The sequence below is a fragment of the Podarcis bocagei genome (genome assembly GCF_964188305.1).
Source record: "Podarcis bocagei genome assembly, chromosome: 9".
In the NCBI taxonomy this organism is placed as follows: Eukaryota; Metazoa; Chordata; class Lepidosauria; order Squamata; family Lacertidae; genus Podarcis; species Podarcis bocagei.
The window spans coordinates 10,982,714-11,007,619 of NC_138134.1; the positions used below are offsets into that span (position 1 = coordinate 10,982,714).

Below are 24,906 nucleotides of genomic sequence, written 5' to 3' on the forward strand. Positions count from 1 at the left end.
TCCATATGAGATAATGTTCACGGAAGTTTGTCCGTTGATGTTATGTAGCTTTGCAAATCCTCTCCCTCCCCCCCACCCCCACTTTTCTTTTTAGGAAGACAGCCAAGATCTTAAAGCGACACAAACTCAAGTAAGAGATCCAACTTTATTCTGTGGTACACTGAAAATTTCTGTTTCTTGTCACAAATACCATGATGTTCAATACAAGCGTGGTGGAAGTGTGGTAGTGACTATATCGTACCCTCCAAAATGTCATGGCCCAAAACCAAGCCACGTTTGCCATGCCATGCTCTCAGGCGCGTCACATGACTTGTGTGAGAATATGGAGCCCCAAAATGGGATGTTCCAAATGATGATGATGATGATGATTTATACCCTGCCCATCTGGCTGGGTTTCCCCAGCCACTCAGGTGGCTTTCAGTAAAATATTAAAATACAATAATTCATCAAATATTAAAAGCTTCCCTAAACAGGGCTGCCGTCAGATGTCTTCTAAAAGTCACATAGTTGTTTATTTCCTTGATATCTGGTGGGAGAGCATTCCACAGGGCGGGCACCACTACCGAGAAGGCCCTCTGCCTGGTTCCCTGCAACTTCACTTCTCACAGTGAGGGAACCACCAGAAGGCCCTCGGCGCTGGATCTCAGTGTCCAGGCTGAATGACGGGGGTGGAGACACTCTTTCAGGTATACTGGGCCGAGGCCATTTAGGGCCATTTAGGGCTTTAACGGTTTGAATTGTGCTCGGAAACGTATTGAGAGCCAATGTAGGTCTTTCAGGACCAGTGTTATATGGTCTCAGCGGTCACTCCCAGTCACCCGTCTAGCTGCCGCATTCTGAAGTAGTTGTAGTTTCCGGGTCACCTTCAAAGGTAGCCCCACGTAGGCACTGGTGGAGGACGAGGAGGGCGGGGGAGCGCACTGCCCCCGGCAGCGCAATCCCGGTGGGGTGCCATTGAGGCTGCCCCCCCTGCACGGGGCACCACGCCCCCGCAGGTGGTGTGCCACACCCCCAGGACACGCGCCACGCTCCTGTGGGTGGTGTTCCATGTCCCCAGGACACGCATGAAGCTCCGCCACTGCACATTGAGCGCATTGCAACATACATACATACATACATATATAAGGAAGGTAAGCAGCCCCTGCTCATGACAACAACTAGGAGCTTCAGGTGACAGTTGAGTGCAGGCTGGGGACCAAACTACCCCAGAACTGGCACAACATGTCCCCCACCAGAGGTAATACCCCACCCCTAACACCCCACACACCCCTATCTGTTGCACACACATTAATAAATAATTAAAATGACGCAATGCTCTTTTTGTTATCCTTTCTTAAATCTTCCCCCATTTGGAGCTTGGTTCAGTTTCCTACGACAAAAGCCCGTTTTGATTTCCTATTAGGAAACTCGGATGGATTTGTTTGGAATCCTTTAGAAAGTATGCCAGGGTTCACCTCATCACAACACTGTTTGGCCAGCGATCAGTCAGAAGTCCAAAGATCAGGACACGACTCCATGTGGGCTTGTAAGCATTGGCGGCGGCGGGGAGGGGGGGGGGAGGCATCACAGAGACAACGGTTGGGACAGCACATTCTGAATCAGCAAACAGGCCGCTTGTTTGTACTGCAGCGTTTACTGAGCAAGATTTCCACCACGTAGATTATGGGAGCATACCTAACAGAGGAACTGTGGCAAGGCAAACCCTGTTGAGTGTTTCATTACATATTAGTCCAGTGGGGCCTCACTGCTCTCTACAAGTTCAACGTACTGAGGGATGAAAGGAACAGGGATCAATTTATAGAGTAAAAAAGAAAGAGAGAGAGAAAGAAGGACCAGCTCTCCCTGAACTACCACTTTTTCTGGAAGGAGATGATTAGCTACTCTATAAAATACTTCCCCTTGGCCAGTTAAGATTAGCACTGCACTGAGTGTGAGCATCTGATGGTGCCTTAGCCGCTGTTCATGTTTCCAGCAAATGAGCTGTAGAAATTATTAGACCCCTAAATGAGTATTTCAAAGGCAACTTCAAATGAGGAAAGTGCCAGTGTGCACATTTGAAGTATTTTTCAAGGAAAATAATAATAATGTCCTCCATACACACCCCACCCTTCCTCCAAGTTGCTCAGGAATGAGCAAGCTGAGATGGAGGCACAGCAATGTTTATTTATTTGGCTAAAAGTGAGACACGGGGGCAAATTATACGCAATAAGGGGGCACGGGTGAGAGGGAAAGAACTCTCCTTCTCCCCTGCCTTGCCTCCCGCCCTCCAGCTGAAATCAATGGGACAGAAAAGCAATTAGGTCTGTCTGAATTTTGCCCATAATTTGTATTTACTGGAACTTCAAGGACATATTGCACCAAGAGACAAGCTGAGTTAGTAGTTGTTTCCTGTCCCTCATAAGCCCTGGAGATGGTATTCCTGTAACTAGCATAAGAATTGGTTAGGCAAGAGATCTCATCAATCTCCGGAACTATAATTCGCAAGGTTCATATACAGGTCTGTCATGCAGCTATACCTTAATGTTGCAAAATAGTTATTTAACATAAGCTGGGCAGGGACGGATGCCAGTGTCACCCACACCTTAGTCTCACATTGTTTCTCTTCTGCCCATGCCCCTTCTTGGATTCACAAGTTGCTCCTCCAAATGCAATGCCAGCTCTACAAACTTCCTGCATTGTCTTCTGTCCCTACATGGTGTGTTGCTGCCCCTCTGCACTGTTGAACCTGCTGATGTTCAAGGCAGCATGGGCAGCAAACCATGGACAGTGGGGTTGAACTGAGTCCCAAATTTCTAAAAAGAAAAAAGGGCTGAATCTGAACTGCCCACCCTGTGATCTGGAAGCCTATCCTCCTAATCCCTGATTTGCAAGAGTCACTATAAAGGTAAAGGTAATGGACCCCTGACAGTTAAGTCCAGTCACAAACAACTCAGGGGTTGCGGTGCTCATCTCACTTTATAGGCTGAGGGAGCTGGCGTTTGTCTGCAGACAGTTTTTCCAGGTCATGTGGCCAGCATGATTAAGCCGCTTCTGGTGAAGCCAGAGCAGTGCACGGAAACGCCGTTTACCTTCCCGCTGGAGTGGTACCTATTTATCTAGTTGCACTTTGACATGCTTTCGAACTGCTAAGTTAGCAGGAGCTGGGACCGAGCAACAGGAGCTCACCCCGTCGCGGGGATTCGAACCGCCGACCTTCTGATTGGCAAGCCCTAGGCTCAGTAGTCCTCTATAAATATAGCCTGTAACACCATTCAGTTCATATATATATAATAAAAGGGACACGGGTGGCACTGTGGTCTAAACCACTGAGCCTCTAGGAATTGCCAATCAGAAGGTCGATGGTTCGAATCCCCACAATGGGGTGAGCTCCTGTTGCTCTGTCCCAGCTCCTGCCAACCAACAGTTTGAAAGCACGCCAGTGCAAGTCGATAAAAAGGTACCGCTCCAGCGGGAAGGTAGATAACGTTTCCATGCACTCTGGCTTCCATCACTGTGTCCCGTTGCGCCAGAAGTGGTTTAGTCATGTGGACAAACGCCAGCTCCCTCAACCTGAAAGCGAGATGAGTGCCGCAACCCCATAGTCGCCTTTGACTGGACTTAACCGTCCGGGGTCCTTTACCTTTTTTATATATTAGATTCCTTCAATCTGAATAAGCCAGCTCATATTCTGGCATTTGAAATCCTCATCAAACACAGAATAATAGAATTGTAGGGTCCAACCCCATGCAGTGCACGGATCCTGCCCACAGCCGTCCTTGGCTCGAACCACCAACCTTCTGGTTAACAGCCAGAGACACTTGGGCTTTAGAGATCTGGAATTCAAGCCTCACCAGGGCTGCTAGCCATGTTTTTCAGACAATCACCAGCATTCCCCTTTTGAAATTAAACAAATTACAGTTCAATGCAGGGAATAGGAGTAAGGCATGTGCATCACTAGAGAATCCCGAAAAAGATTCCATGACTTGGGAAGAGCCCTTGTTTGGGTAGGGTCATTGTGGCTTAAGTGTGAGGGGAAACCCCTGAGGTCAATTGTTTTAATGAGTTACTCAGTGGTGAAATTCACATTTCACCTCCTGAAAAAAAATATGCTTTCCTCTTCCTTTACCTCATATGCTTCAGAAGGGAGTTGAGAACAAGCCAGGGCACAAAGATCAGATAAACATGCATGGAAATCAGCCCGTATTTTTAAAGGGGGTTCCTGATTTAAACAGTGGCAGGAAAACATCCAGAGTGAATGGATGTTCTGAATGGAACCAAGAGTGCAAACTGCCCTCTGAGGCAAGGTTTAAGGGGTGATGACGACAGCAAAGGCAGTTATGGGCTGGGGAGCCTGTTGTGTGTAATGTGTGCATGACAGCAACAGTGCAAACGAAAGGGAGTCTAACATCCTCTGGTATATTTGTGTTCCCTTGAACTCTCCTGGTTTCGGACAGAAACAAATGTCTAGTCCAAACAAACAGCATTCCTCAGGTGTAACCCAAAAGCACGGGGATGCATCCAGGACTGACACCACATCCCTTACCAGCAGCCCAACGAGGCTGTACCTTGGCCTTGCAATAAGATACAAGCTCAGCTTCTATCCTAGGCCCTCAAGGAATTTTCCAGCACTGGGTGTCTCTGTGTCAATTGCATTCGAAAGCTGTCACAAGTTGTAAAAGAATCGAGAGGGAAGCTTGGGTTTTGCCATCTCAGCTGTCCTGCTCCAGCACATTTTAAAGGAGATACACATGCTCGCCCTCCCACTTTGCCCTGTTTTTTTTTGTTTGTTTGCTTGTTTGTTTGTTTTCCCTGAACTTCATTTTAGGTCGTTTGCTCAGTGTTACGTATAGGATTTTTGCAAAGAAAAGAAAAGAAACTAGACTAATTGGCTTGCTTTAATGCCCCCAAAATATATCAAACACCTTTATAATTGCTTTTATATATGCATAAAAGTTCCCTGCTAGGTTTGCCATCAAGGTCTGCACTTTATCTGTCTCATCTGCTGCTTTTGAGATCAGAGGGTTGGGCTTCCCCCTCCCTCTCCCCTCTCTCTCTCTCTCTCTCTCTCTCTCTCTCTCTCTCTCTCTCTCTCAAATCACATCATTGTCTTTTCAATATCGCTCTGTATGTATATTGCTATGGCCCCTTTCATATAAGCTAATAATCTTCTAAAAGATGAGAGAATTGTACCTTAAGCATTTACATTATTGTGGCCGGATTTGTGTTTTCTTCTCTTTTTTGTGCTGTCAGATACTGCGAGGAGGCAGCAGAAACCTGTCTTTAGGGTTTTTCTTTCTTTAAATAATTATAATTTTCCTTAGACAATGAGATGTCTTAATAGCACAGCCCTATACACTTCTACTCAGAAGTAAATCCCACTGGGTTCAATGCCGTTTACCCCCAGGTAAATGGGCATAGGATTACGATCTTATTACACGTGATTTGATTTTGATGCCTGGCGATTACTTCCTGCTTTGTTTGCAATGAGCAGAACTGTGTGTTATTTTGGACAATTTACACAATCAAGTATGTTGGGATAACAGCTCCTTGATTCACTCATTCAGCGTCTTTGTTTCCATATTCAAGGAGTGATTTACAGAGGGTGGAAATGAGAGATCTGCAATCTCAGGCAATATGAGGGACTCTTGGCTGCTTCGTCCACCCTAAGGACATGTTACCTGCCTGTGAACCAAAAACATCTACAGAATCCTCTTAAAATTTTGAAGGAACCCCATTTCTCCATTGACATCTTTGCCTGATGCACTGCAGATGATTCTGGGGGCACTTTTGTTAACGGAAAAATCCGAGGGCTCCCTTGGACAAAAAACAAAGACACCAACCAGGATAAAAAGGTCAAGGTACCCCTGCCCGTATGGGCCAGTCATGTCCGACTCTAGGGTTGCGTGCTCATCTCACTCTAGAGGCCGTGGGCCAGCGCTGTCCGGAGACACTTCCAGGTCACGTGGCCAGCGTGACGAAGCTGCTCTGGCGAGCCAGCACCAGCGCAGCACACGGAAACGCCGTTTACCTTCCCGCTATATAGCGGTCCCTATTTATCTACTTGCACTTAGGGGTGCTTTCGAACTGCTAGGTGGGCAGGAGCTGGGACCAAAACAGCAGCCTGTAGGCTTGGCCTTTATTGATCTGTTGCAACAGGGTGCTCCCCTCACCCGCAGGAGAGAGGAGGGACCCCGAAAAATGGTGTGCAAGGCCTTATAAAGACTTTCGAAATTGCCACCCTGTAGATCTAGACCACCCCCAGAAACATCATACATACATCACAGGAGGGGTGTAACCTAAGACCACCCCTCAGATACATCACACCTACATCACAGAAAAGGTGTTCTAAAATAGAAATTTGAATATTGTTTTTCTCCTGCTGTTGTTTATCTCCTGTCTGGCAGGTTACTTGATTGGATTGCCTGGGGAGCCTGGCCATTCTTTTGTAGTGATAAATACTTAGTTCCTGGGCCAGGTCACAGGCTCACACCTTATTCAAACACAGGCATACCCTTAAGACAGGATTTGTGAAGGAAAAGACAATGGGGAGGCTTTTCCACTTTGACCTTGCAGAGAAAACATTTGCTCAGTTTAGGAATCAAAATGGTTCCAGGTTGGCCTTCCTGTGCTGATCTATGTATGTGCTTGGTTGGTACACTTATGAACATTACCATATATCTAAGACCATAAAATTCCTATCACACTTTCATGTCACACGGGGCACTGAGAAGCCTCAGCGTCAACCAATGTGAAGGGAGAACTCCATCAGGAATACATTCAATGCTCCTCTGTAACTTCTGATTTCACTGGTTGTAATGAGTGAGCTATATTTCAGGAAAGTTGGTCCAGCATTACAAACCCTCACACTAAAGCACCCCAGTGACAGGCCTTCCAAGTGTCCCTACTTTCCAGGGACAGTCCCAGATTTACAGAAGCTGTCCCAGTTTCTGATTTGATCCTGGAATGTCCCGCTTTTCCTTTAAAGGTAACAGTACCCCTGACTGTTAAGTCCAGTTGCGGACGACTCTGGGGTTGCGGCGCTCATCTCGCTCTATAGGCCGAGGGAGCCAGCCTTTGTCCACAGACAATTTCCGGGTCATGTGGCTAAGCCGCTTCTGGTGAACCAGAGCAGCGCACGGAAATGCTGTTTACCTTCCTGCCGGAGTGGTACCTATTTATCTGCTTTCACTTTGACGTGCTTTCGAACTGCTAGGTTGGCAAGAGCAGGGACCAAACAACAGGAGCTCACTCCGTTGCGGGGATTCAAACAGCCAACCTTCTAATTGGCAAGCCCTAGGCTCTGTGGTTTAGACCACAGTGCCACCTGTGTCCCTCGCGTTTCCTAAGGATGTCCCTATTTTCATTGGAGAAACATTGCAGGGTATGGAAGAGGACACCCCTATATTCATGAGAGAAATGTTGGATGGTATGAAATAAGCTCCGAGGAAGTCTCAAGTTTCCTCGGGAAAAATCTGAAACCCACTGCTGTAAACCAGGGTCAACTGTTCTCGGTGAGGGTGGGGGGCAAACCCGCTCTCCAGATACAGAAGGAAAGACTGGAACCTCATAATCTCAAGTCTCCATATCAAAGCGGGTACCACACCAGCTTTGCGGTCATGAAACCCAGTTGGGAGAGTCTTGTATAGACACGTAGGGCTGTATCCAGCAAAGCAGACTTCCAAAATGGAAAATGCATTTCCTCAACTCTGAAACTTCCTGCACACCCTCAATATCCGTTTCAGGGGGTTGGCACAGAGAGGGCTGAGGGAGGGGAAGGGCAAGTCGCATTGCACGAGTGGGTCTCCATGTATGCAACATTAGATACAAGCTACATCATTAAAGCCTTAGACCAGTGCTTGCTTCCCTGGGCTGAGCAGCCTGGCTCTTGGTCCAAACCTGACCTGCAGTTCCTTATGCCTGCTTCTGGACATACCTGTCTACCTGCCCAGTGCCTGCTTTGCTTCACCTCCCCCAGACTTGCTTCCATTCAGTGATTCCTGACATTGATGCGGATGCACTCCGAGACTGCTAGCCTTGACACCTGACAGCTCAGATCTTTACAATCAGCAGTTTAAGCATCAAGCCACGCCATATGCTGTAGGCAAAGACAGCATTTGTCCAGATTTCATCCGAGTTAATGCTGGTGGGATCAGAGAATCAGAGAATTGTAGAGTTGGAAGGGACCTCCAGGGTCATCTACTCTAAACCTCTGTGGATGCAGGAATCCAGCCCACAGCCGTCCCTGGGTGGCCTTGAACCATGCCAGGGCCAGTGTGGTGTAGTGGTTAAGAGCGGTAGACTCATAATCTGGTGAACCGGGTTCGCTTCCCCGCTCCTCCATATGCAGCTGCTGGGTGACCTTGGGCTAGTCACACTTCTCTGAAGTCTCTCAGCCCCACTCACCTCACAGAGTGTTTGTTGTGGGGGAGGAAGGGAAAGGAGGATGTTAGCCTCTTTGAGACTCCTTCGGGTAGTGATAAAGCGGGATATCAAATCCAAACTCCTCTTCTTCCTGGTTGGCAGCCAGGCACACTGACCCATTGCACCACAGATCCCCTTTGTTCATTCCTATCCATAATATAGTGTTGCCACTTTCTCCTAACGCTCAGGTGGTGATAGTGGCAGCAAAACCTGGGAGCTCAAGGGTGGGACCTATCAGACTGCAACGTTCTTCTCCAGATTGCTTTCCAATGCAAAATAATTACCCCTGCCTCCTTGTGTTGTTGTTTTTAAAGGCATGGTTTGGTATCAACCTTTCGCTTAGGGCTGAATCAGACAAAAGAGCCACCAGATTTTCCGCAGGTCCCCATTTGCTGCGATTCAGCGGTAAAAAAGTTTGTTTTCCACGGGGCACCTGAGGGGAAACGCCAAACCCCTCAGACCTGAGAGAGAACCCTAATGGAGAGAATCTTGGACACCCTCTGAAAGTCAGCATAGAACTAGATGCACCAAGGTTTGAACCAGTATTGAGGCAGCTTCCTCTGTTCCTGAGATTTATAGCATAGCCGGGGGGCAGGGGGGCAGCTGCCCCCCAATCAAGTTAATCAATAAAAAAATACTTAACTAACTGACCAAGCATGTGGCAGATAGCTCAGTTTTGCCCCCCTCCCCAAGTCCTGCCCCACTAACATATATCCTGGCTACTCCCATGACTCATGCCGTGTCAGACAATTGGCCTGTCCAGCTCAGTACAGTGGTACCTCGGGTTACATATGCTTCAGGTTACATACGCTTCAGGTTACAGCCAGAAATAGTGCTTCAGGTTAAGAACTTTGCTTCAGGATGAGAACAGAAATCATGCTCCGGCGGCAGCAGGAGGCCCCATTAGCTAAAGTGGTGCTTCAGGTTAAGAACAGTTTCAGGTTAAGAACGGACCTCCGGAACGAATCAAGTACTTAACCTGAGGTACCACTGTATTGTCTTCTCTGGCTGTCAGTGGCTGTTCAGGGCTTCAGGTGGGAGTTTTCACTGACCCTAGTGCTTATTTTACATTGGATTGTGCCCAAATGTGTTTAGGATGAAGTGGGATCAGACCTTCTGTTTTGTTCCAGGCTGATTTGTTTTCCACACCACCCATTTTCTACCTACCGTGGCAAAATCCCAGTTAATTCTGAGAGAGCTAGATTGCCACCCTAGACTTTATATAGGTCACGCTGCACTGTCTGAGCAGTGCTGCTCTTTCCTCTGTGCAAAGAGAGAGCTGTCTCACAGTCTTCTTGATGGAGAGCTCTTTGGAAGTACTTAACCAGTTGTTTTACTCTCTCTCTCTCTTTTGCTGCACCTTGGAAACTTTGTTCTTCATTTAATAAAAAGTTAAACACTTTAGCAAACAACTTGAAGTGGGTGCTCTTATATATCATCTTCAGTTTATATCCAGCATTCATTTATGATTTTATTTCAAGTATGCAGGCAGTGAGGACTAATCTAATCTTAAAATCTAGCTAAAAACAAGTTTAATTTCTACAGAGCCTTGACAGTTTCCAATTTAAGAAGCAAATTGACTATTTTGCAATACCGATACACCAACATCCTTCGTTTCCCCCCTTGTAATGGAACCAATGTGCCCGTCTTAATATCTCCATTTAGCTCAGAAAATGTGTCCAAAATATTCCTGTGGAAATTAGGAAATGATTTTCAATATTACCAATGCTGTAAATGCAATAATACATTATAATCTTCCATTTCCAGGCTCTTTCTCCATGCAAAACATCCCAAGGCAAATTGCAATCAATATGAAGCTAAACTTAGCACGGAGGCATTTGCCAAGCAATGACCACATGCTAGTTCAGAGCTGCTGCTGTACAGGTTTTTTTTAGAAGGATTGGGTTTATTGCATGGTGGTTCTGTACACTGCTTCAGAAGAGGCTAAGGAAGTGGACTCTTAGGGAAGTGGTTCCCACACCATTTTGGCCCCTGTGCCCTAATGCAGTGCTAATGAAGCTGTTCCTCCATGCATAAACAAAGTTTCTCTCCACACACAAAAATACAATATACGGTACGTTAGAGATAGGTGTGGGGGATAAATTTATTTGAGGTCGTCTACCAGCTCCCTCTGGTATGCAGGCTGAGACCCTACCTGCCCACAGACTGTCTCACCAGAGTGGTGCATTCTCTGGTTATCTCCTGCTTGGACTACTGCAGTGCGCTCTGTGTGGGGCTACCTTTGATATGACCCGGAAACTACAACTATTCCAGAATGCGGCAGCTAGACTGGTGACTGGGGGCGGCCGCCAAGACAACATAACACCCGTCTTGAAAGACCTACATTGGCTCCCGGTACGTTTCCGAGCACAATTCAAAGTGTTGGTGTCGACCTATAAAGCCCTAAACAGCTTCAGCCCAGTATACCTGAAGGAGCATCTCCACCCCCATCGTTCTGCCCAGACGCTGAGGTCCAGCGTCGAGTGCCTTCTGGCGGTTCCCTCACTGTGGGAAGCAAAGCTACAGGAAACCAGGCAGAGAGCCTTCTCAGTAGTGGCACCCGCCCTGTGGAATGCCCTCCCATCAGATGTCAAAGAGAAGAACAACTACCAGACTTTTAGAAGACATCTGAAGGCAGCCCTGTTTAGGGAAGCTTTTAATGTTTAACAGACTACTGTATTTTAATACTTTGTTGGAAGCCGCCCAGAGTGGCTGGGGAAGCCCAGCCAGATGGGCAGGGTATAAATAATAAATTGTTGTTGTTGTTGTTGTTGTTGTTAGGGATCAAACCTGAAAGCTTGGCATTATCAGCCCCACACTGTAACCAGCAGAGCTACCCAGGCTGACTTAACCCATTTTAGTCATTTTCTCAAGAACCTGGATTCAGGCCTCCACTCAAGTTGGGCTTGGCCAGCTGTCAGTAACCATCTGCTCCACGCCATTCTGATGTCCCCTGAAATTTGACACCTCCTTACTTTCTGATCCTTTTCTCTTTTCACTCCCCATGGCCAACTGATATCTAAGTTTTGTACCACTGCCCTTGGACTATCTAAAACACAGTATGGCCTTGCAGTGCCCTGGACAGTATTGGGTTTAGAATGCAGGTATCAGGGGGCCAACACAACCACTTTAAGGGCTTTTGTTTGTTTTGCAATCAAGCAGCATGTAAGTTTTATGAGGGTCGATGGGTGGCGCTGTGGGTTAAACCACAGAGCCTAGGACTTGCCGATCGAAAGGTTGGCGGTTCGAATCCCCGCGCTGGGGTGAGCTCCCGTTGCTCGGTCCCTGCTCCTGCCAACCTAGCAGTTCGAAAGCACGTCAAAGTGCAAGTAGATAAATAGGTACCACTCCAGTGGGAAGGTAAACGGTGTTTCTGTGTGCTGCTCTGGTTCACCAGAAGCGGCTTAGTCATGCTGGCCACATGACCCGGAAGCTGTATGCCAGCTCCCTCGGCCAATAAAGCAAGATGAGCGCTGCAACCCCAGAGTCGGTCACGACTGGACCTAATGGTCAGGGGTCCCTTTACCTTTACCTTTAAGTTTTATGAAATAAATTAAAAGGATTGTGGCATAAAACAGTATGTTGGTCCAGATGCCCTGTAATCCTTGGCCAACTCTGCAAAAGCACTTGGCATTCAAGGCCTGATAATGACCATATCATCCAAGGCCCATCATTCTTTTTCACATTGTATGTTGTCAGAATCAACACCTGTCAGAGAATTGTGTGGGAGGTACTGTATACATCTTGCTATCTATTCAGTGTTTTAGACTACATGTGTTCGTAGAGAATCGTTGTTGGTTATTGTAACATTAAAATAATTATATACAGCTAAAATAACCTGCAGGGGGTGGGAGGAGACTAATTTTAATTATCCAAAAGCACCGCACCCCTTAGAATCTTGCTGTGAGTTTTGTCCATCCCACACTGGAACCAATTCCCTCCTCCCCACTGCTGAAACCTAGAGTGGTGCCTCTGCCAGCAGAGTTGGAACCATCTCGAATGCAGACTTCAAAATGATAAAATGGTCTGGGTTCCAAAACTTCTGCTTGTATCAGAAAAGGCAGCCCGATCACTGCCAGCCACAAAAATCCCAAGAGGGGGCAGGAGACACTTTTGATAAATTAGCAAAGTCAGCTCTCAGCACTTTTGTTTAAACCTTAAAATACATGCTCTGCCATCCAGTATTTGTACTCTGCCAAAGTTGGATGACAGAGCAGGTTCTCTGTCTTGGTGCATCACTCGAACGAGCAAAATAGACTTGCCTGTCATTTCCAAAGCAATAATATTTCACATCATACTAGTGTCTAAAAATACGTGTAAGAGGAGAGTTTAGATGCAAAGCAGGGGAGGGCAATAACAAAATATGGAGAACACCTTTCACTTCACCATTGCGTATGCCAGATATAGCTGCATAGATCAATAATGAAATGTATTAATTCTTAAATGCTGTACCTACCAAGAAGTGAAAATGTAGGAGAAGAAAGAGGACCAGAGTCTGGGGAGAAGAAGGAAATTATGTGCATTTGCTTATCAGGGAGAAGGGGAATCAAATGCCAAACGTATTTGACTGATCTCTGTTGGGACAGAATTCAGGATGATCCTCTGGTCGTATACAGTAAAACAGTTCTTATACTCTTATGAGTAAAAGAAAAGTTCCAGAAGTTCCAGGGGATGAGGGACAGACATACTTCTCTCTGTCATGCTTGTGTGATGCACAATATGTTCCACACACACCCACACACCCACAAATGTGTTCAGGAGCATTTAAACATGCTACCTCACAAATTAAGTATGTTATCAGGGCCAGATTTATGTTTGATGAGGCCCTAAGCTACTGAAGGTAATGGAGCCCTTTATATGTCCAGCTGTCCTTTGTCAACAACAAATTGCCACTGTTTTTTTGTGTTGAATATATGCTATATAGGGACATGGATGGAGCTGTGGACTTGGACTTGCCGATCAGAAGGTCAGCGGTTCGAATCCCCATGACAGGGTGAGCTCCTGTTGCTCGGTCCCTGCTCCTGCCAACCTAGCAGTGTGAAAGCAAGTCAAAGTGCAAGTAGATAAATAGGTACCGCTCCAGCGGGAAGGTAAACGGCATTTCCGTGCACTGCTCTGGTTCGCCAGAAGCGGCTTAGTCATGCTGGCCACATGACCCGGAAGCTGTATGTCGGCTCCCTCGGCCAATAAAGTGAGATGAGCGCCGCAACCCCAGAGTCGGCCATGACCGGACCTAATGGTCAGGGGTCCCTTTACCTTTACCTTTTTACATGCTATATGGTAATTTATGGACCCAATAGGTATCCATAAATGTGGATTTTATCAAAGTAATTGTTGAACTCAAATGCAAATAAGAAGTAGATTAATAGTGTAGGCACCCTATATATAGAAATGGGCAAACCAGTGATATTTTAGGGAGCAGACTAGCAGGCGGGGCCCATTACTGACATATAGGAGCCTACACAACACAAAATACTGTTGCTGTATGTAGGTTTTATTTTATTTGTTTTTTATCTTGTATTTTGGAAATGTACATCCAGTCTTTTTTCCCCTTTAATTTTTTTTGGGGGCCCCCAAGAGAGTGGAGCCCTAAGCTATAGCTTGTTTAGCTTATATGTAAGTCTGGCACTGTATGTTGTGGAGCAACCAAGCAAGAGCTGCAACATGATTGTATTGTCAGGCAAGAGGGCAACTCCAGTTGACATAGCATTTCTGCCCCAGTGACAAAATGTCAAGGTAACAAGCAAGTTAGGCAGCTCTGTAAGGGACTTTATTTGTTTTATTTAAGCATCAGCTAAAACTTTAACAATGGGCACCAAAAGCAAGGTAAAGATAAAGGACACTCAAAGCACCGTGTTGTTGTTGTTGTTTAGTCGTGTTCGACTCTTCGTGACCCCCTGGACCAGAGCACGCCAGGCACTCCTGTCTTCCACTGCCTCCCACAGTTTGGTCAAACTCATGTTGGTCGCTTCGAGAACACTGTCCAACCATCTCGTCCTCCATTGTCCCCTTCTCCTTGTGCCCTAAATCTTTCCCAACATCAGGGTATTTTCCAGGGAGTCTTCTCTTCTCATGAGGTGGACAAAGTATTGGAGCCTCAGCTTCAGGATCTGTCCAGGAACGTCCAGAGACGGTGGAAGAAGAATGGCGAAAATTTAAAAGCTATCTTAAGGACTATCATAAACTTAATGAATGTTAAAGTGTTGTGGTTCCTAGAAACAAAGGGATACAGCGATATAAGATTAGAACATAGAGAGGATTAGGATGACAGAGATTGAAAGTAACAATTGGGAGTTGCTAAAAATTTTGGACATTGGGATGCAGAAAGGGGGAGGTATGGGGAAGTCCTAGAAAAGAGGTTTAGGAAAATATGTTATGATATTATACGTGTATGTTTGTCTTTTTAAGTGTTTGTTTGTCTCTAAAAAAGTTTGTAAAACCAATAAAAATTTTATAAAAAAAAAAAGGATCTGTCCAGGAACAAAATCTCAGTGGGGCAAATCCTTTAAAAACTGATCGCTTAGCAGATAAGCCTATGGAAACTTAGTTTTCAGCTCTGCCCTGGCTAGGCACTCTTGAGACGCGACAATAAACTGCAACCAGAGCTGACAGAGCTTGGAAAGGAATACTTAGAAGTTGCTAAAAAATTATGGACATTGGAATGCAGAAAGGGGGGGTATGGGGGAGTCCCGGAAAAGAGGTTTATGAAAAAATGTTATGAAATTATACGTGTTTGTATGTCTTTTTAGGTGTTTGTTTGTCTTTAAAAAATTTTGTAAAACCAATAAAAATTTTATATAAAAAAAAGACAATAAACTGCAACCAGAAACCTAGACAATATCCAATTTTTGGAGAGGAGGTTAAAAGTAACCCACAACCCTAAAATATAGTTTGACATACCGCTGACCTAGCTAGTGGAAAAGCCAACTTAAAATGAAGTGCAGACTTAGCTTTTAGCTCAAGTTCAGTGTAATATTCAGCTTAGATTGTAAAAGGACAGCACATAGGCTATGTGTTAGGATAAACCTCAGTCCAATTTAAAAGTTTCAACTTTCAGTTCATGGCTACATCTGGTTGAGTTTTTAAAACTAGAAGGTAACTTGCATTTTAACAAACCTTGCTTAAAGATGGGTTTAAGATTAATTAAGTGCAGCATATAAATAGAAGGCTGAGGCTAAATTTCAGTTTGTCACAGTCCAAGTTAAATCTCAGTGCTTTATTTAGTTTCAAAATCATTTAAAAACTAGTCCAGTTTGCAACCTTCCGCTAGGAGTCAGACTCACGCATCCCTTGAGGGGCTTTAACTTCCCACATCCTCACCTTAAATCCCCACTTAATTACCACCCGTTTTCCACTCCCCTGACAAAAACCTCAATTCACAGGGGGATAAACTGACCTAGATCCATCCCTGTTTCAAATTTCTACTCACCCCTTTGTACTTTTCAAACAAGGCCCTTCTGATCTAATTGGCTTACACAGCACCTGTAGAAATCCGGTCGCCGCAATAAATGTAGGGCAACCTAGGAAGGGAGCCTTCGCGGGTGTATCATTTTGGCTCCAGTGACAAAGCAGCAATGCAGCAAGCAAGTTAGGCAGCTGCGTGAGTTCAGCATCAGGGAAAGGAGGTTAGGCCACTAACCCAACTTTTGAACCTAGCAAACTCCTAGTTCCAAATTAATTAACTCAAACAGCAATAGCAGGTGTGCAGGTAGAAAGCCAGCAAGGGTGCCTAGACTAGGCTTCCTCAGCCTCGGCCCTCAATATGTTTTTGGCCTACAATTCCCATTATCCCTAGCTAGCAGGACCAGTGGTCAGGGATGATGGGGATTGTAGTCTCAAAACATCTGGAGGGCTGAGGTTGAGGAAGCCTGGCCTGGACTAGCCAGTGAATTTTGCGATACAGTGGTGCCTAGCAAGACGAAAAGAATCCGTCTAGCGGTTTTTTCGTCTTGCAAAGCAAGCCCATTGACGGATTAGTGGATTAGCGCTATTAGCGGCTTTTAACGGCTTTTAGCAGCTTATATGCTGATCGGATCAGCTGATAAGCGGCTTAGCGGCTTAGAAAAAGGGGGGAGGGGGAAAAACCAGCAGGAACTCGCAAGACATTGTCGTCTTGCGAAGCAAGCCCATAGGAGATTCGTTTTGCGAAGCACCTCCAAAACGGAAAACTCTTTCGTCTAGCGAGTTTTCCGTCTTGCGAGGCATTCGTCTTGCGAGACACCACTGTATGTCACTGTCATATGTGTAAAGGTAAAGTTAAAGGTACCCCTGACCATTAGGTCCAGTCATGGCCAACTCTGGGGTTGTGGCGCTCATCTCACTTTATTGGCCGAAGGAGCCGGCGTAGAGCTTCTGGGTCATGTGGCCAGCATGACTAAGCCACTTCTGGCGATACAGAGCAGCGCATGGAAACGCCATTTACCTTCCCATCGGAGCGGTACCTATTTATCTACTTGCACTTTGACGTGCTTTCGAACTGCTAGGTTGGCAGGAGCAGGGACTGAGCAATGGGAGCTCACCCCGTTGCGGAGATTCAAACCGCCGACCTTCTGATCAGCAAGTCCTAGGCTCTGTGGTTTAACCCACAGTGCCACCCACGTCCCTGTCACATGTGAGTGTGGTGTAATTTGCTCCTCGCACTTGAAAATTGTTCTCTTGAAAGCAAGGTTGCAGACCTATAGATCATAGAATCATAAAACTGTAGAGCTGGAAGGTACACCGAAGGTCATCTAGTCCAACCCCCGTGAAATGCAGGAATCTTAACTAAAGCATCCATGACAGATGGCCATCCAACCTCTGCTTAGAAACTTCCAAGGAAGGGAAGTCCACAACCTTCCAAGGGTGACCATTCCACTGTTGACCAGCTCTTAACTGTCAGAAAGTTCTTCCAGATGGTTAGTCAGAATCTCCTTTCTTGTAACTTGAAGCCATTGGATCGAGTCCTACCCTCCAGAGCAGGAGAAAGCAAGCTTGTTCCCTCTTCCATGTGACAGCCCTTGAGATATTTGAAGATGGCTATCATATCTCCTCTCAGTCTCCTCTTTTCCAGGCTCAACTGTTCCTCATGGCTTGCTTTCCAGACCCTGAGAAAGTTTTCAAATAGTTTTCAGAAAGCTTCACATCCACGGCATACATTTAAAGCATACGGCTTCCCGCGAAGGATCCTGGCTCCTGTAGTTAACCCCTCACAGAGCTACAGTTCCCAGATTCCTTGCAGGAAGCCACATGCTTTTAAATGTCCTACTCCATCAGGGCTCTTCCTTGTGACAACCATCATGTATGTGTGAATTATCCCTCCATGTTGAGCAACTTAATGCTGAGAAATGCTTCCCACCTCCTCTTCTTACACTTCTGCCCTCTGTTCAAGAGTCAGCAGCATTGCTCATGTTGATTATGTCACCTATTTGTTCGGCAAGCAATTTACTAGCTTCCTTTAAGAATCAGGATACCATTTAAGGTTTAACTTCTAGTATTTAAAGCACTTAAGGTGCCAGATCCAATTTACTTATGGCTGCTGATCGATGGGGACTTTCTCTTTGGAGCTTACTCTCATCTTTGGAGTTCTTCTTGTTTGTTCCCATGGCGTTCTTGTATGTGAGATATACGTGTTTCTTTAACCAAGTGCCTGGGCATCATCTGCTCCAAGCACAAACCTGCAACACGGGCCCCTTCCTCGTGAAAGGGCCGTGGCTGTTTTGATAAATTGGAAGACTGATCTGTATCCTTAATGCACTTTTGTTTAAGCTCTTTGGCTTTCAGGCTACTTTATTGGTGTGCATATGGCATTTTTATATGTTAATTATACCCATGTGACAAATGGGCTATAGTGAGTGTCCCCTGTCTCCGCTATACATTAATCAAGTGAAGGCAGCTTCACACAAATGGAAGGAAATGGGGCCTTGCCTCTGGCCCCAGCCACAGTGTCACTGAGTTTTCCTAGCTCCTACCTCAACATCCAGGGGACGCAGGTGGCGCTGTGGGTTGAACCACAGAGCCTAGGGCTTGCCGATAGGAAGGTCGGCGGTTCGAATCCCCGTGACGGGGTGAGCTCCTGCCAACCTAGCAGTTCAAAAGCATGTCAAAGTGCAAGTAGATAAATAGGTACCGCTCCTGCGGGAAGGTAAACGGTGTTTCCGTGCGCTGCTCTGGTTCGCCAGAAGCTGCTTAGTCATGCTGGCCACATGACCTGGAAGCTGTACGCTGGCTCCCTCAGCCAATAAAGTGAGATGAGCGCCGCAACCCCAGAGTCGGTCACGACTGAACCTAATGGTCAGGGGTCCCTTTACCTTTACCTCAGCATCCATACATTGAACACGTGGATGCAAGCAACAGGAGAGCGTCTGTGCATAGACTTTACAGGCACAGACTTCCATGTGAGCTAGAACACAGGGCGGTGAGGGTTCCAGCCCAGGTGGAAGACTATGTGCATAGACATCTACATACATGGCTTTCCTGCATTAGGTATCCATACTCAAGGCATGGGTGCTAGGGGTAGGAATGCAACAAAACATCAGGCAGAGGGCAACAGAATGACTATACTTCTGGTTAATCACATGGAGCTTCTCCACCCACCCACTGCTGCATGTGGGGCTGCCCTTGAAGCTGGTCCAGAAGCGTAAGCCGGTGTGAAATGCAACGGCACAACTGCTCACTGGGCGGATACTTTCAGAAGCAAGCCAGCAGTAAATCACACCACTCACATTGGAGTCAACTCTTTATTAGCAAAAACATCATCTGCAAGGACCTGGTGCACTGTCAGGCCTAATGAGCACAGCAACTCAGTCTTGGTTGGTCTTGCCCCCCATGAAGCAGTTGCTGAGGACCCTCTCCTCACAGCTGCCTAACTCCCCTCTTCTTCAGGGCTTCCCCAAGCAATCAGAGACTGTGCCTGTGTATGTCTCTTTGCTCCTCCGGCTTCATGCCTCTTCTGGTTCTAGGACACGAGGGAGAAGGGGAGCATTGCAGCAGGGGTGGAGACACCCATAGCTATTCACCAGCCTGACTTCTCTCTGCCTCTTAGTGTCTCACTCTCCTGCTTCAGCTTATGCCTCTGATTCTGAACTGCTCTCTTCCACAGACTCTCTCAGCTCACTAAACCCTGTCATATCCTGTAACCTTCCAACACTCTCTTCCCAGTCTTCTCCCTCTTCTTCCTGTGACCACTCATCATTGTCCCACCATCACTCTCTGGGCTCTGAGCCTTCTTCCCTTGGTGCTTCTCCAGCTGGTTCCTCCCACCACCCAGCCAGTCCATGACAGATACTCTCTTCAGTTAAAGCACCCCATCCCCAAGAATCACAGAGCTACCTCTCTCAGAGTTGCAATTCCCCAAACTCAACAAAACAGTTCTCAGAATTCTTGGGGGTGCTTTAAACGTATGGCATGTGCACAGCTTCTGATTCACTGCAGGACATAACTTGACCAAACCAAAGAGGCAGGTGAGCAAGCGGAACTGGGAAAGATTTGGCCAGTAAGCCTAAATAAATAAAACCATGCAGACCTGGAATCCACCAAGCTTTGTTCCTCAGGCAGGGATAGAGAGAAGTGTCAGAGAGCTAAAACAGTAGCAAAGGAGGATGTCTCAAAAGGTACTCACTTCCAGATATAACCCAAATGCCAGCATGTTGGTCTTCTCCCATATTTTCCCAGCTATTGTCTTTGTAGATAATAAAATGTTGCTGAGTTAGCTGGAGTCAATAGAGTCAAGAACTATCCATCCCTATTTCCACATACAGTGGTACCTCGGGTTACATATGCTTCAGGTTACAGACTCCGCTAACCCAGAAATATTACCTCGGGTTAAGAACTTTGCTTCAGGATGAGAATAGAAATCGTGCTCCGGTGGCATGGCGGCAGCAGGAGGCCCTATTAGCTAAAGTGGTGCTTCAGGTTAAGAACAGTTTCAGGTTAAGAACGGACCTCCAGAACGAATAAAGTTCTTAACCCGAGGTACCACTGTACTAGGTACTGTACTAGGATGTAGTACAGTGTACTCTAGAACTGACAACTGTAGGAGCACCTTGAACAATGTCACTGCTTGTTTGGTCCTATACTTACATGCCTGAGGGGGCAGGTATATGAAAAGAAGAGTTTTTGTGAGAGAATGGTCTGAGCCCCTACATACAACTCTGTGGACCTGTATGGGAACCGTATAGCTAAAGGTCTTCATAACTTTCACCTAATAAGGCGCAAGGATACTCTGTGACTTGCAAGGTGACTTGCATACTCAGTCCCAGACATGCAGGAAAATTTGGGCAATTTTCAAACCCCTGGGGGGTCCCTCAAAAAGTGTGGGGAGGCAGAATGTTAAACACCTGGGAGTCTTGGCTTGGAGTATCTCAGGCTGTGTGGATGAGAAATTTAACCACCTGCATTGCAAAGAAATGCAAACTTTGCCATCGCTGCTAGAGTGGTTTATATATTGCACATGCCCCTGATGAAACCACAAAGAAATTGATTACAGTAAAATTATCACTGAAGGCCAGGATACCAACCCAGCCCTCCTTTTTTCCCTGTAAGGGTTGGATATGTTCAAGTTTTGTTTATGCGTTTTTAGCTTTTATGGATCATTATTGACACTAGCAATCAGATTTTAAGTGCAGCTAAGTACACCATCTGGCTTGTCTTTCTTGTCTACTCCTTTGTAGACATACATGGAGATCTGCTAATCTAAGAGTGTCTGGAGCTCATTATAGCTGCACCAGTTGCACTGCAATCAGCTTAGTATGCATTTCCCTCATGAACCCTGATTTTCAGTGTTTAACAACTTGTGCAAAATTGCATCAGACTAAAGCACAGAATACAGATTTCCTCTCTCTCCCAGACCACACACACACACATTTATTTCCCCTTAAGAATTACAGAAATTAAATGAGTTTAATTGTTTCATTTAATTTTTCCCCCCTTTTTATTTCTTACACCTGCAACTGTCTGATATAGCAGGTCAGTCATTGTAGCAAACTCATGATTAAGGAACTTAGGTAAGTTTGGTGCAATATCTGAATGGACAAATCATGGTTTGCGATCAACAGACAAACTGGAACCAGAAATGGATTTATTTAATTTTTAGGTATAAAAATATCGATAGACTGCCCCAATATAAAATAGCAGGGTGGCGCACAGCTAAAATTTACAAAAAGTGTAGAATGCTGTAAAAACATTGCAGAATAATCGTAAAAATGACTGGCTCATCTTAAAAGAAGTTAAACAACTGTTTAACTGTTGTGATAAAAGTATTTGCACAAGCTTTGAAGGTTAGCATTGAGGGTAGCTGTTGAATCTCTGATGGAAGAATTTCTCAAGGCATGGAAGCAGCAACGCTAAATGCCCATCTTCTAATTGGAGTTAGTCAGGCTTTTAAAACACAGGGGGATAGCTAACAGTTGTTAAGTTACTTAGTTTGTGGTAACTCTGGTTTGGCATACTGACCCCACTGACATTATGGCCATCACTTTGTCTCCAGAGGCTGGTGAAGCAAGAGCCAGGAGTGTCTTCTGAAGTAGAGAGGAAAGAAAAGGTATGGAGGTAAATCACGCTGCAGATATTTTGTGAAAACTGTGTAGGGGTGGAATCAGGTTAGTATACAGTGGTACCTCCGGTTATGGATGGGATCTGTTCCGGAGGCCTGGCCATATCTCAAAAAGTCCTCAAATGGAGGCACCCTTCTGTGCACACACGTGGCGCGATTGAGCGCTTCTGCGCATGCGTGCTGCACACAGATCGCTTCTGTGCATGCGCACGTGGTGAAACATGGAAGTATACACTTCCAGGTTTGCTGTGTTCGCAACCTGAAGATTATGTATCCAGAGGGCTACATAACCCAAGGTACCACTGTATTACAAATTGGAGTTGGAGCTTAAAGGAAACATATACAGGCCTACTAGTGATGTATGGAAGTGAGAGCTGGACCATAAAGAAGGCTGATTACCGAAGAACTGATACTTTTGACTCAGTTGGAGGAGACCAATTTCTGTTCTTATCCTGAAGCAAAATTCTTGACCTGAAGCACTATTTCTGGGTTAGCGGAGTCTGTAACCTGAAGTGTTTGTAACTTGAGGTACCACTGTTTTGTCAAATTGCCCTTGGCTAAACTGTGATGTAGAGACATCACCTTGCCAACAAAGGTCCGAATAGTAAAAGCTATGGTTTTCCCAGTAGTGATGTATGGAACTGAGAGCTGGACCATAAAGAAGGCTGATTTGAATTGATGCTTTTGAATTATGGTGCTGGAGGAGACTCTTGAGAGTCCCATGGACTGCAAGAAGATCAAACCTATCCATTCTTAAGGAAATCAGCCCTGAGTGCTCACTGGAAGGACAGATCCTGAAGCTGAGGCTCCAATACTTTGGCCACCTTATGAGAAAAAAAGACTCCCTGGAAAAGACCCTGATGTTGGGAAAGATTGTGGGCACAAGGAGAAGGGGACGACAGAGGACGAGATGGTTGGACAGTGTTCTCAAAGCTACCAGCATGAGTTTGACCAAACTGCGGGAGGCAGTGGAAGATAGGAGTGCCTGGTGTGCTGTGGTCCATGGGATCACGAAGAGTCAGACACGACTAAACGGCTAAACAACAACATACAGGCCTACAGCTCTAAAATTCTATACAGTTGTACATCGGTTTTCGGACATCTCCATTGCCAAACGTTTCAGTTTTTGAAAGCCGAAAACCCGGAAGTAAATGCTTCCATTTTCAAACGCGCATTGGAAGTCAAACGGCTTCCGTTGAGTTTTTTCCAATTATCTCCATAGACTTTGCTGACCGCCCTTTGTGCCTCAGTTGTCAAACGTTTTGGAAGTCGAACGGTCTTCCGGAATGGATTATGTTCAACAACTGAGATACCACTGTATGTGGTTCTCATTGGGTCAGAATGCGTCAGGAATTTCCCAGAATATTGTAGTTGGCAGCAGTGTCCAGACCGAAATCGGCAAAGTGTCCAGGAAAATCCAGACATATGGCAACACATGTCAGCAGTGTCGTTTTTGCCAATTTTCCATAAAAATGGCTTTAAAAAGTCTCTCTTTTTTGCAATTTTGCCAAAAAAACTCAACAGCTTTTCTGTCTGGATTGTCACTGATTGAAATATGGCAAGCCTATGTTCTCACAGAGGCCAAAAGTCAATTGTTTTATATCTACCACAGTCCTCCTCACTCTATGGCAGGGAAGTAATTCAGCCATTTTGGAATTACACCTTAATCATGAGTCATAGATGTGTGAACTCACCGCTGTAAGTATGTCCTACCAGGAAACACTGTTGAGTGTCAGCCTTGCAGAAAATGTGTACTCATCTAGGGCAACAAAGGGTAGATGAAGTTAATATTTCTGGCACAGGAGGAAGAATGATTCAGGATGTTCTCTGAGTCTTTGGAGGAAATTGTCACACCTGGGAAATTGGTTGGATACTGATTAGAAATGTGCCTGGTGGTTTTTTATTTTTCTTCTTTTTCTTTCCTAGATGACTCAGTATAAAACAACTGCTTAGAAGTATTTGACTTGCTTAAAACACTTATTATTGAACAAATTGCACAGTCAAAACTATCCTGATTTTCAATTTCCTGTTCCTTTTTCTGCCAATCCTCCGTTCCTGCATGTGAGACATACCTAAATTTGACAATCTTTCTAGTTTACATAGGGCACTAAGGCTGCAACTCCAATCACACTTACTAGGGAGTAAGCACTACTGAATATAATAGGACTTAATTCAGAGTAAACCAACAGAGGATCAGGCCCATGAATTGTCTCCAGGAGAATTCACACTTAAATTGCTTCTTTAGAAGGGAAACATATTTGAGCCTTTAGGGGAGAAGACTTCCCAATGAATTTGTGAGCCTAGAGTTGCCATATGCCTGGGTTTTCCTGGAACCGCCCTCTTTTCAGGGGTAAAATTTGACTCTGGATGGTATTTTGAATTTGCCAAAATGTCCGTGTTTTTGCAAACAGGAAGTGTGCATGCAAGGATCACTCTTAACCTTTTCCTATCTCTATGAATGCTCCCTCATGGTACATGCTGAGATGCGGCTCATGACTGAATGGCAGGTCCAAGGCTGCTACCTAGACTTCTCTGAGCAGCTCCCTCAAACTGAAAGCGAGATGAGCGTCGCAACCTCATAGTCGCCTTTGACTGGACTTAACTGTCCAGGGGTCCTTTACCTTTACCTTTTTTTACATATGGACCCTAGACCTGAGGCTCGGACCCTCACTCTGGGGTACTCTATTCTAATAATAATAATAATAATAATAATAATAATAATAATAATAATAATAATAATAATAATAATTTATACCCCGCCCATCTGGCTGAGTTTCCCCAGCCACTCTGGGCGGATCCCAATCAAGTATTAAAAACAATACAGCGTTAAATATTAAAAACTTCCCTGACAGCCTTCAGATGTCTTTTAAAGATAGGATAGCTACTTATTTCCTTCACATCTGAAGGGAGGGTGTTCCACAGGGCGGGTGCCACTACCGAGAAGGCCCTCTGCCTGGTTCCCTGTAACCTCACTTCTC

At 45.6% G+C, this 24,906-nt stretch overlaps 1 long non-coding RNA gene across 1 annotated transcript in view; it reads left to right on the top strand.

The window, feature by feature from the left end:
• LOC308594672 overlaps positions 1–24,906 on the top strand; it is a 35,710-nt gene that overhangs the window by 2,056 nt on the left and 8,748 nt on the right. Inside the window, exon 2 of the long non-coding RNA XR_014011547.1 lies at positions 95–130. This is a non-coding gene — a long non-coding RNA (uncharacterized lncRNA). The remainder of the gene's footprint in view (positions 1–94; positions 131–24,906) is intronic.